Genomic DNA, 16934 nt, shown 5'->3' with positions numbered 1-16934 from the left:
TTATTACTTTTAAGGTCTTTGCCTCAAAATTCAGAAGCTCAGATAATCATTGGACACATACCTGTAAAGAGGCGAGATACATTAGACAGCAAGTGAACAGTCAGTTCTTGAAGCTGATGTGCTGGAAGGAGGAAACCTGGGCAGCGTCAGTATCTGAATGACTCTGACAAGGGCCAGATTGAGATGGCCAGATGACTGGTGAGAAGCACCTCTACAATAGCAGGTGGGTTGCGAAGGCTGGCTTGTGCGGCTGGATCCCACAGAGGAGCCACTGTAGCACAAATAGCTAAAAAGCCTTAATGCTGCTTATGATAGAAAGGTGTCAGAACATTATGGGGCTGTGTAGCTGAGAGCTGGTCTGAGTGTCCATGCTGACCCCTGTCCCCCACTAAAAGCACCTACTGTGGGCATGTGAGCATCAGCTGGACCAAGGAACAATGGAAGAAGGAGACCTGATCTGAGGAATTATGGTTTCTTTTACATCAGGTGGATGGTGGGGTGTATATGTGTCATTTGTCTGGGAAAGAGAGATAGCAGCAGTTTGCACTATGGGAAGAAAGCAAGCCGGTGGAGGTAGTGTGATGCTTTGAGAAATGTTCTGTTTGGGTTCTGGCTTTCATGTGGATGCTACTTTTACCACCTAAACATTGCTACAAACCACATAAACCCCTTTATGACAACAGTAGGCTGTAGCCTTTTTAATCAGGATAATACATCATGCCACACTGTTAAGGAGTGTTTTAAAGAACATGACTAAGAATTTAGGGTGTTGACTTGGGAGGATCCAAACTCACCAGATGTAAATCTGATTAAGTGAATGTCGGATGTGTTGAAAAAACAAGTCAGATTCATTGAAGCTAAACCTCTCACCTTTGTGACCTGAAATTCAGAAAGGACACAAAACTACGGATGTTCTGATGCCAATAGGATCAGGATCAAGACAAATTTTAACAAATCAGCATCGACACAGCCGTAAGCCTCATCCTTTGTCCATGTCTGCTGTCACACAGGCTTTGTAAATTTGTATAGTTTTCTTAATAAATGCAGCATTGCCAATTAATAATTTATTCATTTATTAACGATGAACATTCAGTTCAGACAAAGCTGTTGGAAGGATGAGGGGACCTTCACAATATTAGGCAGAATAAAAGTTTGTGGCTGATTGGTCTGTGTATTTTTAAAAACTTGAAAACTAAAGAGTAATTCCCATTCATTAAAGTGAGGGATAATTTAGAATCTGATCCTGACAGTTTGCCATGCCGCAGTAGCCAAGGCCACATCTTTGTGAAATGATTTTGCAGTCAGTGTACTGTTATCGTCTGGGAAATGTTCATTGCAAAAGTTAATTGCTACTTGTTTTCTGTCTGACACTGACTCTGGCTCTTATTCTTTCTGACCAAGTGCTGCCATCTCATAGATTCACATCTTTGGCTGTCTTATTCCTCCTCCACAGCAGACATGTGTAACAGTCTGGTAATGTCTGTGTAATGTTTGGCATTTTCCAAACTAGAGCTCTCCGCTAGTTGTTTATTAAAATGACTCAGTGACTCAGCTTCCAGCGAGTGATGTCCAAAATGAAAAAGAGAAAGTTGTTAGAGGTGAAAGGCGCGACCGCAAACTGTGGACGCTACAAGGATGCAGTGTGTGTGACATCACCCACAGGTTTCTGAGGGGAGGTTTTCAAGCCAGGATCGGATTTTGCCAACCCAAATTTGGGCAAAGGGGAGGTGGCCTGCTGTGACAAGCAAGAGTATCATGACTGTGACTGTGAAGCCTGTTGGTCAACAAAGACATTCTATAATTAGGGAAGCCTTGGCCAATTTTTTTTTTCCACTAATTTTGTGCTGACTCTTTTAATACTGAGTATGTGATGACATCAGTTCCTTCCACCTGTATAATGAGAATGATTATGAAGACAGCTGTGTATACTGCATATATGTATTGTAGCCTACAATACTAACCTTTATCTAAATTAGCAAAGCTTTTTCAATGGCCTACAACTTAACAGCTTGTATTCCAATAATATAACCTTTGGTGATAGAATAGAATGGATTGTGTCTTGTGTAATTTACTGTAATTTTTTAATTTAGTTTTTTAGGAGAGTTTGTGTGGTTCTGTTGTGGTGAGATAATTTAAACTGGATTCATTTAATCTCTGTTCACCTCCAATGTGAACAAACAGTTGCCACAATGTCACCTATTTAGCCACTGTCATTTTTTAATATTTAACATTTTGTGTAAAATATTTTATTTTTTATATTTCCTAAGAAAATCTTTGTTTTCTTCGAGCAACACTGAGTAAAAAAAAAAAAAATTAAAATTGCAGCTCCACAGAGTGATTTGATGTCACATAATACTGGCCTGTAGCATTCTAATGTTTTGTTATCTTTTACATTCTCTCTTTGCTATGTTTTGCTATTATCATGTGTAGTAGTTTCCCAAATGGCCCTAAATTGTTTTGCTGCTCGGTTGCACAAGCTTTCTGGATGATTCACTGAGACATTCAATGCAAATCAAGTTGTGGCACAAATATGCACCCCAAAATAGTATTTGAACAGACCAATCGAAATTCAATCACATTTGAAGCATTTGCTCACAGATGGAATGGTCTCTCCCTCGCATGCTTCGCTTGTTGGCTGCTTCGCTCGCTGAGGTCCTGCAGCAATAATTACAGCCAAATGGAGCAAGCTGCACAATCTTTTGAATGACCCGTTTCAAACACATTTTTTCTGTTTCTATAATTGACAGAGCAGACGGTATTGCAGAAATGGATATCACATGTGACCTCCATAGCACCCCTTTCAGTGTCATTAGATGCAGGTGAATTCATAGTGTCACTATATTTATGTTAAAATCAATTTAGATTTATTCAAATTAGAGATTTTAACTTTATGTATTGGAAACAAGATGTCGAAGTTGGATAAAATGTTTATGTTCTCACGAGCCTCTGATTTTCCTGGGTAACATTTGATCTTTCTGTACATTGTGCATTTAAAAACAAGCATCTCAAACAACTTAAACATCTTTTGAAATGCTTTTGAAATACTTCCTTGTCAGCTGAAGTATATCTATCAGGCCAGCCCCTCTGTAAAGCTAGCGTGAGTCTTGAGGCCAAGCACACCATTAAGTGGGGAATTAGAAATCCTGAGAAGTTATTAATCACCACCACAGTCATTCACATTCCTCATAGACTCTACTCTGCTCAGGACCTATATGAGCTGGGGAAGGGACATGGTCTGGGGGAAGCTGGGCCAATGCTGTTGGACCCAGTGGTCTTTAATTAGAGGGAGAGCTTGGCAGGGACTGATGGAGGAGAAAGGCTCTCAGGATGTTAGTCCAGGGTGAGAGGGTTCACACACAAAACACTAGCTTTTCATCACTGCATGACTCACTCAGTTTGTGTGTAAAGTACGGTGTCTGCGTGGATGCGTGCGCGTGTGTGTGTGTAAAGTAGAGAAAGTGAGAAAATGTGTGTATGCGTGTGTGCTGGCGCTGTTCGCGTGTATGTGTGCGTACATGACAGCGCGTGCGTGTCTTTCTTACCTCACTGCTCAGGCATTCCAGTAGAGAAAGTGGTGTGAAGTGAAAGAGCGGCTCTCACAGTGTGGGTATTCATGGATCGGGCCCCCGTGGGCTGGTCCGGGCTCCAGTGTTCACAGACAAAGCCTCTCCAGCAGGACCCAGACACACTCACACAGAAAGGGGAGCAACAGAAGGAGAGGAACGCAGGAGAGGGGGAGACAAGGTAACAAGGGGAGAGAAAATGGAGAAGGGGCGGGTGGGGGCAAAGGGAGAATGTCTGTGTGGCGGCTCCCACCCTCCCAAGAATGCAGGTGTGATGGGTTGTCATCTATAACTGGACCAACCCAGACCTGCTCTGAGCTGCAATCTGGAGTTTTTTTAGAAGGTGGGATTGATCTGAAGTGATGCTTATCTTTTTGAATATTCCAGATGTTGGAGTTGTAAGAGAGTTGTTTTACAGCGCCTGTCATCTATATTGTAACTTTGCTTTAAGAAAATGTCACACTGGAAGACACTTGCACACTTCGTACTCATCACCACCTTTGTTCCTTTTTTCCTCCTTACTGCCGGCGGAGTCCATAAATCTATCCTACGCTCTCCTCCTGGGGAACGGGCTCCTCCCTCTCTTTTTACATCAGCTAATCCTCTCTCTTCCAGCCCTCTCTACTCCCTCTAGCATTAAGCCTGCAGCATGAGCTCTTAGGATTCCATGAGAGTTTATTCCACTTGGCCGTCCCGTCACTGTTCCCCCTGCATGGCCCCTTCTCTAGATCGGGTAGCCTGGTTCACTGTGTCCTTAAACAACCCATGTGCATGTACAGGAAAGGGGCCCCAAAGTGGGGAGGCCCATCTCTAATCCTTAGTTTTTGAAGAGACAGACTTGCACTGGAAAGTCTCTACACTGTCTTATATTTTTGTTAACAAGGTGTCATAATTACCGCAGTCATCACTGACGACAGTATTAGTGTCATCTGTGTATATATATGATGAGTATTTCACAAGTGTATAGCAATAAACAGGAAGCATTTACAAAAGGTATGGATGGTTTAGTGAAATATATGTGTGGCACACTCTCTTTTGTATTGAATTTGGACTTTGAAGATGACTTAATTATGAAATCAAATTAACAATAACAATATTAACAGTAACAATAATTTTAATGTTACATGTTGGAAATGTATTTGATGTCAGCAGCAGGAGCACTTTTCTGGCACATATATTTCTAAGGCATATTATCTGTATTGAACTGTAGACACTCTGCTCCCAACAAGGAGCACTTCTGTGTTGAACTGGATAAATGGGTGACACCTGCTAGCATGAAATTGATGGCCTTGTCCTGAAGGTGCAGAGTCACAAGTTATGAGTATGCAACAGCCAAGAAGTGGACAGAAGACTGATGATGGTCTGTTTGAAGTTGAATGAATGATTTAGTCAGTGATATGCATCACTGGTTTTATGACAGATGATGGAAGACAACAGTTCAGAAACAGATTATATTTTAGACTTATTTATATTTTTGACAGTAGTATTTCTTTTGTCTACATAGCCATAAAGTGTCCAGACTGTCATCAGTTAAAACAGTTGAAAAGTGAAAGTTAATATTTTATATAATAGATTTTCTATGTTACGGTAGTCTGTGTGAATGTTTGCCAACCAAAGCTGGTGGTAATGTGGATACTTGCAGTCAGACCTGGTCTAAATAAGTGGAGGCGCAGGCTTCATATTTTCTGCTGAAGTGCACAGTGCACCTGATTTGCCAGAATTCCGTGCTAGTGGAGGTTCTCCATCCATTTCCACACAAGTAATGTCTCTGTGAGCCATGAAATTACCAAACTGTTGGAGGCTGGAATAAGAAAAAAATTGCCAAGGTCACTGCACTGGCATAAAATTAAGACTTACAATCTCCTGTTAACCGTTGCAGCTGCTCCTTCCATACTCACTGATTCCACCAACACACACTTACAACAGTATGTTCACACCCTAAAAGTCAGATTAAGTGGTGTGTGGTGATACAATAGAGGTTTTGGGACAGGAAATAAAACTGCATATTGGGCAGATTTGAATGATTTTTTTAAACAGTGAAAAGGGGTGTTAGTGTTCACATTGCTTAGGAGGAGGAATCCTGTCACTTTAGTCATTCAAGAGAGAAAAACAAAGTTCAATTAACAATAGAAGGTAGAATGCGGAAAGATGTTAAATGTGTTATTTGACATCTGATTGCTTTGTACAATTCATTTTCTGCCAAGTAATGGTGCATTTCATGTTTACCCTGTCACTGGTTTAGCACATTTGTCCTGAGAGACTGAATGGCAATAACTGTGGCCCACATGCTTTTAATTTACCTGTAGATATGTACAGAAACTGTTCAGTTTTCATTCTGCAAGATAGCAGCTAGAAGCACTCCTCAAGACTGGATTGCAAATTAAGTGTTTGAACCTACTAAAATTGAGAAAAGAGCACTTTTTGATTGGGTTTGATTTGCAGATGTTTTGGGGCGCACTTGCACTGATTAGATTTAGTCTATTTTTTAGAGAGTGATTTGTGCATAATTACTTAATAATACAGTATAATCGTTCATACAATTGTGTTAAATTGGGATTCTAGCTGAATCCCTCTCATAAGTAGGATACATCACTTTTCCTCTATATCTACAGTATATAAGAAGAAAAGCACTCAGTGCAGTACTCCGCCAAGGCTGCTCAGTTGTTGTATGATTTCTGATGGATGAAATGTTCAAACAATTCATAATCTGCAGCGGTCAATTTGTAATGGGAGCAATCATGTGATTTTCAGCAGGCAGCTGACGTAGTGTTCACTTGTTGCCATAGTTGCAGCGACACTGTGCCGCTATCTGGCAATGATACAGAAACCTTAAACAAATCCATTTATCCAGACTAATAGCACCATCACTGCCAAAATCGAATCAGGTGGTCCTTGTGTCATTTCTGATCTTCATTGAAAGTTTCATCCAAATCCGTCCATTTTTGAGCAATGTTTCAAACGAACAAACAGACAGACAGACAGACAATCCAATGCCAGTCATCACATCATTCTGCCGCTTTCCTTGGCGGAGTAATAATATAGTATTTCCCTTGATATACAAATCTGTAGATGAAGCTCAGACATGCTACAGCTCTGTCTTTATTCTTACCATAACACAGTAAAATCACATAAAATGTATTTATTCACAAAGCTAGGCAACAAAGAAGACTGGAAGTGATCCCACAGGTGGATGTTGGGGTGAAGAAAGGGCTCAGCAGTGCACCAGCACATGAGGGAAGGGTATCTTGGATGTATGTAGGGCAACTAGTGGGAGTGTCTGTCTCAGCTGGCTTACATTGCTATAGCTACAGCTCTTACTAAGTGATGCAAGTAAATACAGAATTCATTCAGTAAAGCCAGAAACAACTATTCCAAATCCCTAATCCATCCCTGACCTTGTCAACTGTAGATTAGCTATTCTGGGTGTACAAAAAAATGTCATCACAGTACAAAACATACTACAGTCTGCATTTTATACTTTTAACTGGAATATGAATGGTCATTGAATATGGTGATCCTGGAGGGACAGTAGACACACTGTCATATGGCTTTATGATCCCTTTGACTCCTGATCCCCTCAAATCCCCGGTGAGCTGGAGTGCATGACCCTAGCATCTGCCAGCAGTGGCACAAGCTATGACTGAGTCACACCTAGACAGATGCTCTGTAAGATGAAGTCTCAGCAGTGAAACCGCCCCGACACTCACTGCCACTGAAAGTCTCACAGGGCAAGATGAGTCATTAAACATCGATCCTGACTTCTCTGGCTCCAGGCTACACAAATTATTTGAAGCAGATACTTTACATATTAGGATCACCCTATAAGGATTCTGTTTGGTCTGAAAATATGAAATGTGTGTCTCGGTGTAAAATATGAATGTTTGAGTGTACAGTAAAATTTCTCAGTCTCACAGTGTTTGCTAAGTGTAGCCTAATAAGGGATGCCATTTAAAAGTCGCTGCCAGCAATATTTGACATTGTTGTGTGAGAACTTGCACTGGTATCAAAATTCTGTTACTGAGACTAAACAAGAGCTTGGAGATATCTCAAAGGAACATGGTCACTCCCTCTGTGAGGCCTGTCAACACAACATTGTGATTCCAGATGTGATTTTGAGCAAGAAAGTCCAGTGTAGCTGATATCATATGTGTCACAAATGGAAATATCAGAACAAATAAGCATCATACTTGAAAAGATGAGGACTTCATGTTGCACTGTGCAAAGTCCTAAAAAAGGCCTCTCAGAAATCTGTTCCGATCTATATTAGGCCCTTCATGTCCATGTTTTTCCAATCTATAGGGGTATCTTGTTGGTGAAGGTAGCTTTGCATCCACTTGAATTAATGGAATAAATTTTATCAATAAATAGCTTTAATTGTAATTTATTTTAGTTGCTGTGTTGTATCTTAACACATGCATGAGACATACATTCTTGTGTTAGTATAAGTTGTTGCTAAGGTAAGTCAGCCACCTCAGTATGTCAGACAAACTTTTGCAGCCCTCAAATATTTTGTTAAGCAAGTTATAAGGCTGGTATTTATCTTTTATTCTTTGTTATACAAGCAGATATAGTGTAGACTTTTTAACTTTGTGTTTTATAAATGTTTTGTAGTTTTTTTCCCCCAAAGGTTGTGATAATGTACTATTATTACTATTATATCACTAATGAGAATTTTCACTTCACTGTTAATTATTTGGCTTCTTCTTGCTTACAGATCTCGTATTTCTCCGTAATGACATCCACTCCTCCTAGTATTTAGACGATTTTGGTCTGGTTGGGAAATTTGGATTCATGATTAAAAAAGAATTAGAGAGAAGAAATTACTGTTTAATTAGTTTTCCTGTAATTTTCACTTTTTAACACAATTCTACAGTTGTAGCTCCAGTGACTGATTGGACACAGTATAAGACTAAGGTTATAAGAGTAGTTAAGCACACACGTTTTACTTGTGAACAAAGCCTTCCATGTACGCTGTATTGGATTTATTTGTTTATGGTCTTCTTGTGTGCAGCGGTGCATGCATGCGAATTAAGTTTGATAAATGTAAGTGAAGCTGTTTGCCTCTTTCCGTCCTGTGTGTTCTGAAATCTCCTTTGCTGCAGACAGTCTGGGGTGCAGAGATGGTGCGGGGTGTGGGGGAGGTAGGCAGCGGACATGGCGGCAGGCCAGAATCAATTGGCAGTGTAATGAGATGGCCTGGTGCCAGGTAACCATGGAGCTACCCTCTTTGCCTGTCTACCAGTGCAGAGTTCAAAATTAAACTGAATGAATGAGAGAGAGAGGAGGGAGGGGTAAGGAGGGCAGAGGAATAAGGGTCTGAAACGGCAGGAGTGGAGGGTGAGAGAAAGAAAGAAATGGCAAAAGAGGAGGGTGGCTGATGAGGCACTGTGGACTATTTCTAAGCTCTGCTGTAAAATCTAACTTGAGCCCTTATTTGAGTAAAGGAAGATGGAGGGGGTAAACTCAAGATCCACCCAGGGTTTTTATACTCTGGAATATCTGAAAATACTGTTTCTATCCATCTGCAGTTGGGCTCTGAGTGCTGCCAGATAAAAGTTAGCATTTAAGGAAAGAACAAGTGCTCTTGTGACAGAAAGAAAAATTGGACTCCTTGAGTTTTCTTCCTTGATGTCCATGTTGAGCTGCTTTCTTTGCAAGTCTGATGTCACTGGTTGCTTTATTTTCCCTGTAAATCTCTGCATTTCTTTACCCCCTCCTAGACCCCGCACTCTTCCTCCTGTCATGGAAGATGTGTTAATATTGAGCATTTGGCTGCATTCTTAAAGTGATTAGTACAAGTCAGTGGATCCTGCAGATGAATAGAAATTAAGTAATTAATACAGTAATTAGATCTTTTTCTCCTTCATACAGCGTTACCCCTGCTATGTCATTGTGCTTGCTCCTTTTTTAACTCCTTCTGCAAAGAAACAGTAAGACATAATGGATAGTTTTTCATTTGTACTTTGTCTGATGAATGCAGGGTACTGGTATGTTGTCCAACAGTGCAGTACACCACAAACACGGTTACTAATACTTTTAAGTTTACCTTAAGTTTTACACTTTTAAGTTTACCTTAAGTTTTACAAAAACCTTACATTTAGATTACACTAATGTTGAATGAGAAAATGTAGTATTTCAGAAGTTGTTAGAAGTTAATGATTTGCAATTACAAAATAAATAATTTAATTAAATACAACAAAAGGAAAGCAAGTAGTAACTGAAATGTTTAATTAATTGGCTTAATTGAGATGAATAAATGTGGAAAATGCAGTTGTTGGTAGCTGTGTGTCTTTTGTTTTTTACAGTATGGTCAGCAATAAAATCAAATAAATGAAAGAAAACTTTTTTTTTTGAAGAAACACAGGGATATTTTTTTTCTCCAGAAGCTATTCCTTAGTAATGAAACATTTGTCAAATAAGCACAGCATGCTCAGGATAAACTCCAGTGGCAAAGATTTTATTGTCTTCTGACTCAAAGCCAACGTCTTCAGTATCTTTAGAAACTGGCCAAACCTGGTTGAAACAGGGCAGATCCAGCCACATACTCAAGGCTGGCCCGGCCCAGCTGCAGCAAGCTTTTAGTTTGTTTTGTGGTGATTTTTCTGCGGAGGTGGAAGTAAATGTTAAGCATGGCTGAACATACAGGTTAGATGCTGTGTGTGTTAGAGTTGCAGCGCTGCTTTTACCTTGATATGACCTTTGCTTTGCCTGGAATCCCATCTTATGTTTTCTAATGAGCGGTATTTAGAGGGAGGGAGCGCGTGATGCACTACTGTCTGTACAGTACAGGCTGTCTGTACAGTAAAAAGCATGTTCAGCATTCGGCTTCGTGGCCTGTGAAAAACACTCGGATGCTCTCTGCTGAAACGGCCCAGACTTTGAGACTTCTGAATGCACGTTGACAGAGAGACGAGACAGTGGGCCAAGATGTCTGTGGTGTGGATTAATGGGGAGGACTGGAGAAAGGGTGCCGCAGTTGTGCGTGAGCAGAATATTTGATGGGGAAAGCGAGAGGAGGGAACAGTGAGGGACAAGCAACTGCAAGAGATGGGTGAGATGAAAGAGGGAAAAGAGATAAAAATGGACTGAAACATCAAGAAGCAAAGATGTATGAGTGTGAATGAAAATGTACAGTGATAAATACTGCTGCTATCTCGTGTTTCCCTCTGGTGCTTTATCCTGCTCTCTTGTCTGATTGCACATAGCTTTTACACATTCCCTCTGTTGCACTGTGCTGAATATGGGGATGAAATGTGCATGAAGGCCTCCTTCACAGACAGCTAAAGTCATGTTCAATAGATAGATGTCACTAAATGCAGCACATGAAGGAAACAGACAAGGGAGAGAATGAACAAAACAAAGTAAATGCTTTTGATCGTACTCGCCGAGGCAATCAGCTGTTTTATCACATGTGTATTACATTTACAACTAATAAATGAAGCACAGTCAGACTATTATTCTATTAAAATTACTACTTTAAGTCTGTGTCAGACATATTGTAAAAAGTCTGCACACCTGCAACCATTGAGATATTTTTATTGTGTTATTTTACGAGCTTCTTTTGGTTTTTCTCTCAAAGTCTCCGTCAGACAGATGGCTACATCTAATGTCCTTATGTCTACTTTGCTTGTAGTGAGCCGTAATATTTTGGTAGGCAAAAAGCATTTCAGTAGACAAAATGTTCCAGAGGCTTTGAACGTAATACTTTCATGATCATGACGGTATGTAATTATGAGCTGTGAATAAGCAGATTACGCACTATGATATTATAGTACACAATTCCACATGAGCCTGCCCCTCACTCTCTATCCAAATTACAAATTCTACTCAGCATGTACAATATATATCTACAGTATGTATTTATTTTTATCTATTTTTTTTTAATTTATGCTTCTAAAATCCCAGCACTGGTGGATTTCCCAGATGTTGCTGCTGGTTTAAGTTACTTATGCAAATTCCCCCGGCAGACTGGACTGTAGGTGGTTACTGCATGTTTTGACTGCCTTATTCAAATGATTAAAATCAGCCATTTGCAGTGTCTGCCCCCTGGGATGCCAGATTTTGCAGAAGCTAGTAAAAAGAAAAAAAGAATTGTGATTTTCTTTAAAATGTCAATAGACAAGAATCATGTCTGACATCACTGGAGCATGTTTTTGTGTTTTGGGAAGCACCAGCTGTCGAGAAGTCCCCTGGTTCAAATGAATACAGTGAATGGAGGCATGTATAGGTTTTTGTGGAATCATCCTGCAATGCAGACCCAAGTCTGACTCAACTGTAAATTTCTGGTGTAGCAATCGTTCCGTGAATCTTTTATGTATCAAATTTAAAATACTGTACAGTGTGTAATTCTTCCTTTAGTCGTTTAAATTGCCTAAACATATTATTATAAATAATGTGATTCATTGCCCTCAATAGATGTGCGTTCACATTTTCATTCACTGTTGTAATGAAAGTTTAAAACTGGTAGCAGTATTGTACAAGCTCAAGTTTACCTGCCGTTTCAAATATAAAAATAACAGCTCAAATTAAAATGTTACTTTTTCATAGCGAGAGTGTAAAAATGGGCATAAAAGCATCTGAAGTCATGGTCCTGTGTGCTATAGAAGAGCTGAGTAATAAATACACTTTAGGATACAGAAATGTAAGAGCATGTTTAGTTAGCTCATTTGGTTTACACTGTACGATAGACTAGTGACCAGATTAAATTCCTGCAGCCTGTTAAGCGTCTTTCTATAGCAGAGACCCTCATGAGGGCACAGAGCACAACCAGAAAATAGGGACTGCTTTACAAAAAGACGGCCAAGGTGACATTTTGTCTGAGTTGTCCTGGACATGCTGTAGTGACACCCCATTAATAATGTTGAGCAGAGTTTTAAGACCAGTGACTAACAAGAAGTAAAACAAGGCTGTCATCATGTGACTTTTAAAGGTCATCCTGTACTAATAAAAGACAATTCCTAACACGCAAAATAGGAGCATGATATATTTTTAAAGGTCTATAGATGTACAACTCTGCTGTGAGCACAATGCTTTGAGTTTTAGGCCCAAGTTGGACAAAAATGAGGACACACGCTGTAAGAAGACAGTAAAGAAATCACAAAATCTAACTAACACACTCAACGTTAATCTGTGATTGTTAAGCCTGGATTCCTCAGCTCACTTGTCACTGCATTCACTGACATAATGTTACAGTATGAAAAACTGCAGTAATGATTTTTTGCCTATTGTTGGCAGCCCTTTTCCTCTTCTCTATTTTCCCAGGCTCTGAGAGTGGCTTTAAGGGGTTACCTTGTTAGAGGTTTGGGGTTATGCCCATGTTGGTCGCTCTGTTTTCCTCAACCTTCTGTTTTTGGAGAGGCCCTTCTCTGTGTCGGCACTGTGACAGGGTTCTTGGCAATATCCTGAAAGTCAAATCTGTTCATTTAGATTCAAGTGGTGACCATGGAGCAGACAGCAGCCCATTGGCATGCCGTGGCAAAACTAGTATCCAGGGCACTAAATATCCTGAACCCAGCATTTGTCCTTTTTCACAAAACTAGCAAGCTGTGGATGAACATATGCGTGAAGGTGATTCTTGTTTTTCTTAATTATGGCATACACTGACGCTTATTGTGGATTTCGTAACTGCTTAGATGTTGTTTTTCACCTAGATTTTTTATCAGAGGTCAGGTGTCAGGGTCAGGAAGAGCAGCGTCCTGTTGGGGGTTTTCATGTCTTGCTTAAGGACATTTTAGCAGGGCGGCTACTTACTGGCGTGGAGCCTCAGTGAAGACAGTTTGCACAAGAGTGTAGAGCAGCTATTTCAAAATCCGAAACAGTGCCTCCTATGTTGGTGCAAGTTGCCTCACTGGTAGGTTTAATTTCTCAGTTGCAGGGTGGAAATATTTTTGTAAATCAGTCGTGTTTTGTGTGAAAACAGTGGAAATCCACATCTGTATATTCTATCAGGAATAAGTGCTGCACTGTATGAAATAAAAAGCTTATTGCTGGTAATGTAGAACAACAGAGTCAAGTGCATAATAGTGGATTTTCGTTTCATTTTTTTTAAAATAAAAAAAAAATTGGATGGATTTTGATACAATATTTGCCACAGCTACTTCCGTTTCCTTATCAAACAGGGAGTTTTGAAAATAATATCTCTTGCTCGTTTGAATGTTGCCTGTAGAATTTTACCATTATCATGAGTGGATTCAGTGTTCGAGCTGAAACGCTGCACGTTTCCCTGCACAGTATCACAGGCAGTGTTTATAATCAATAATGTTTTCTTTATATTATGAGCTCTAATTTCAATTGCAGGCAGTATTTGGCAATAGCTGGAATCTGTGTGACTTTTTAAGCATCGTGGCAGCAAAGAGTCATAATCAGCCCATGGGTAGAGCCTTGAGACACTCCACTAGAAATCCACTAATGAGACTATAGTACAACGAGCTGCAGCAACGTAGCTACTGAACTACGTGCAGCATTACTGTGACGTCAAAAGCAGAGCTCAAGGTAAGAACAGAAAGAAAGACACTAGAAAGAGGAGACCAAGTACTCCAGTTTTCTTCATAAATGTTTTATAGGGACTTTTGTAATTGAGGACTATATGTAAAGACAAAAGACGAAATGTGAGGACATTATTTACTGAAAAACTAGAACAACAATATGACAAAAATATGGTAAAAATAAGCCTCATAGCCACACAAAGATAAAATACTGTATACCATCAAATAATTTACATATCATGCCACTGATATTGAAAGTATTATTTTTTCTGCTTATAAATGCAAAATATACAGTGATCAAACAAGCGCCTGTGAGGCATTCATGAGACGCTGAATAAGAACACGAAACGTAGAGCACCAGGAGGAAAGCACATTAACACAAACAGCAGTGCAGAGCATCAGGATGTGAGCATGTGGGAGACGCACAATAAGCCATATGAGCCTTACTCGTTTACAGTTGTAGCCTTCGCCTGCATGGTGGGCCAAGCAGAGTTTCTGGTGGACTGACAACACAGCTGTACGCCATTCGTCCGGTCTGAAAGACGGCTAATGGGACAAAGGGCATGAGCGAGGAGAGGGAAACGAGGGAGAGATGCTCGCTGAATCGCCCAGCCCTCCCCTGAGCAGGACGGGGAGCACCTCTCTTCCTCTCTGCTCATAGCTGCTTTCTCCCGGCCCTCAGCCATTTTGGAGAGAGGAAAAGTGGCTACTTTCTCTCTCCCTCTCTCACTACGTGGCATAGCTTTGGAAAGGCTTCGCCTGCTGTGTTGAAGCAGCAGAGAAGACACACTTTGCATCTTGGAGATAATATGTTTGCAGAGAAAAAAATCTGACGCGAAAAAAACCTTCTTCCGCTTTTTTCTTCTTTTTTTTTTTTTTTTTTTAAGAATTTTTGTTTCCCTTGCATTCAGCTGCTAAGCTTCTCTCCTCTTTGCTGTGCACTTTCACTCATGCTGTTTCGTTTTCTTTAATAACTTGCGCTGTAGTTTAGTTGGCCGGTCCTTTGCCTCCTGTCTCTTTTAGGCTATATCTTTTCTTATCTCTCAATTTGATTTTGTGTAGCAGAGTTTAAGACAAAGGGATATGTCCAAATTTTGGCAGCTCTAAGAAGAGACAGAGCTGCAGCCAAGGATCCTGCTGGGATCCAAAAAAGCCAAGCAGAATGAAGCACCAAAAAAAAAAGAAAACACCACCCTTTCCTTTGCTCTGTCACAAATTCCACTTTCTCAGTAGCCAGCCCTGCGCTGCGACTCCTCCTCATCCACATCTTACCGCATTCAACCTTTTGCCATTTCTCTCTTGCCGTACCTTTTTTTAAAGCCGATTTGAGGTTTTTGTACCCCGGAAAATGGGGACAGCGGGTTATGAGGGCGTAACAGGGAGACAACGAGGGAATGTTATCTTTTTACTTTTGGTTACTCTTTAGCATTATTTTTCAACTGTTACTATTATTGAATTGATGTTGTGCAGCCGGTAGCTTTTAGTCGTTTATTTGTTTCAAGGGTGTGCTTGGATCACCACGTGTTTGTAAGTGTGTGGCTTTGGGAATGTGTGTCTACGGGTGTCTTATCTGTGAATGTTAGACTTGCTGATCTGTTAGGAGTCAGTTTGTGATGACTTGAATGTGTGTTTTATAGGTAACCTGTTTTATGCTGAAGCATTGGCCTACACTACTCCTCAAGCCTGACTACATCTGATTCCAGAGGACGTTTGACCATCAGGTACAGCCTGTGCCCTGCTGGTATGTTGGCGATTTATAATACTAACAGTTTTCTTTCTGTTAGAGTGGCTCAGACTAGTTTCTAATTCACAACCTGTGAAGCGTACATGATGTTTTTTTTTCACTCTGCATGCTTTTTTGATGATGTTCGCTATGTGTTTTCTCACAATTATTTTGTTGAGTTTGTAAGCGAACATAAAGTCCCGATAAACATATTATGAAAAATTCTAAATTTATCAGATTATCGCACAAAAGGTATTTCTAAAGATCGATTTTGTCTTTACGTTTAAATTGTCTCTGTGTTTTGTATTCTGCACTGGTGTGATTTAATGTGATTTTATAGTCTCATTTATTCTTAGTTTAGAATTTTTTATCCTGAACTGATAGATTTGTTGTAGAATAAGCTTTTGCATCTCCATTGGGGTTTGCATTTGTTCTTTTTGCTCATATTATAAAATACCTAGGGACATTTTATTCGTATATTAGTATTTCATAAAAACTCATGCTTATGATTTTACACTGCACAAATTTGTTTTCAGCATTGAGATTATTCATTAGTAACATGCTTTTTGCATTTTTTTTGAGAACAACTTGTGGTACATTATTCTGTCTGACATTTCAAAAATAAATGCTGACCTCTAAAGAATGTGATCAGTAGGTTACACAAACACTACGTCCATCTCACAGTCATGTGCTCTGGCCTGCTCTCCGTACCATGGCTTCATTTTCAAGGCTCGCCTCTATTGGATGCATAAATAAGACACATGTCCCATAGCTACATTGAACAAGACTAAATTTGTGCAAAAAATGTAAAATACATGAAAGGATCTGTGTTGTGTTTTACTGCAAAGCACGGATTTATTCCTTATATATTCTACAAGTAGAAGTTAAGTACACTGAACTCTTAAATCTCGTTTTAGTCGTATGGACATAATGAAAGCTGTGTCATGTAGAAAGCTATCAACATTACAGTGTTGTCCATTGTGTCACATTTGCTTGAAAGCCCAATGAGAGGAGGGGTATGTTGAATGAGTGGAGCTAAAAGGTTCAGTTAGTAGAATGACTCGTTTGTTTGAAGCTTTTGTGGGTTTTGTCTTTCTTATCTGCTCTTAAAGGGGTAACGCCAGCTGCCACAAACCCGTAGATCCGAACTTGTGGTGACTGGCT

The 16934-nt window shown here is 40.0% G+C and overlaps 1 long non-coding RNA gene across 1 annotated transcript in view; it reads left to right on the top strand.

Annotated features, from left to right (window-relative positions):
* The window catches only part of LOC127530519 (uncharacterized), a 37903-nt gene extending 21892 nt beyond the window's left edge, over positions 1-16011 (top strand). Inside the window, exon 3 of the long non-coding RNA XR_007937099.1 lies at positions 15685-16011. This is a non-coding gene — a long non-coding RNA (uncharacterized LOC127530519). The remainder of the gene's footprint in view (positions 1-15684) is intronic.
* The last annotated feature ends 923 nt before the right edge of the window (positions 16012-16934 follow it).

The sequence above is a fragment of the Acanthochromis polyacanthus genome, chromosome 17 (genome assembly GCF_021347895.1).
Source record: "Acanthochromis polyacanthus isolate Apoly-LR-REF ecotype Palm Island chromosome 17, KAUST_Apoly_ChrSc, whole genome shotgun sequence".
In the NCBI taxonomy this organism is placed as follows: Eukaryota; Metazoa; Chordata; class Actinopteri; family Pomacentridae; genus Acanthochromis; species Acanthochromis polyacanthus.
The sequence above is the reverse complement of the archived record's forward strand: the minus strand, read 5'-3'. Positions and strand labels throughout refer to the sequence as shown.